The sequence below is a fragment of the Arachis ipaensis genome, chromosome B07 (assembly GCF_000816755.2).
Source record: "Arachis ipaensis cultivar K30076 chromosome B07, Araip1.1, whole genome shotgun sequence".
Taxonomy (NCBI): domain Eukaryota; kingdom Viridiplantae; phylum Streptophyta; class Magnoliopsida; order Fabales; family Fabaceae; genus Arachis; species Arachis ipaensis.
The window spans coordinates 8,692,528-8,693,169 of NC_029791.2; positions in this window are offsets into that span (position 1 = coordinate 8,692,528).

The window sequence follows — 642 nt, forward strand, 5'->3', positions numbered from 1 at the left end:
ATTGATTAATATTAAAATTTTTTTATTTAAACGTCTTTATTTTATATTTATTTTTTTTGTTTATTTATTTTACAACCATTTTTAAAATGATTGAAGATTTTATGCAATTCTATTTGCATCTTTATATATCTAAGAACAATTATTCTTTCTACATTTAATGCTTGCATTAAATTTTTAAGGGTCTTTTTGGAAATATTTTTTTTAATTGAAGACAATTTTTTTTTATTTTTAATAATATATTTTCAATGCATTTAATATTTGAATACATTTAGTTAGAGGTGTTCATTAGATTTGATTCGCGTATTCACGGTGTTTACTCAGTCCGATCCAACAATTGCGAATATTAATTTGATCCGTAAGATTATCAAATCAGATTCACATACTAATAGGATCAGATTACAAATTTCATGTAGGCATCCGCAAAATAAATAAATAAATAAGTAAATATTCTTTTATGTTTTATTTCAACTAATAATTATCATAATGTTGTATTATTTTATTTTTATTATTTAAGAAAAGTATGTTTAATAATATTTTAAGAGTAAAATATTTAAAAGAATGAAAAAAAGATTTTATTGATTTTTTAATAAAAATAAGTTTTAAAATATTTTTATATTTTGTAGATATATTCAAAATCCGATC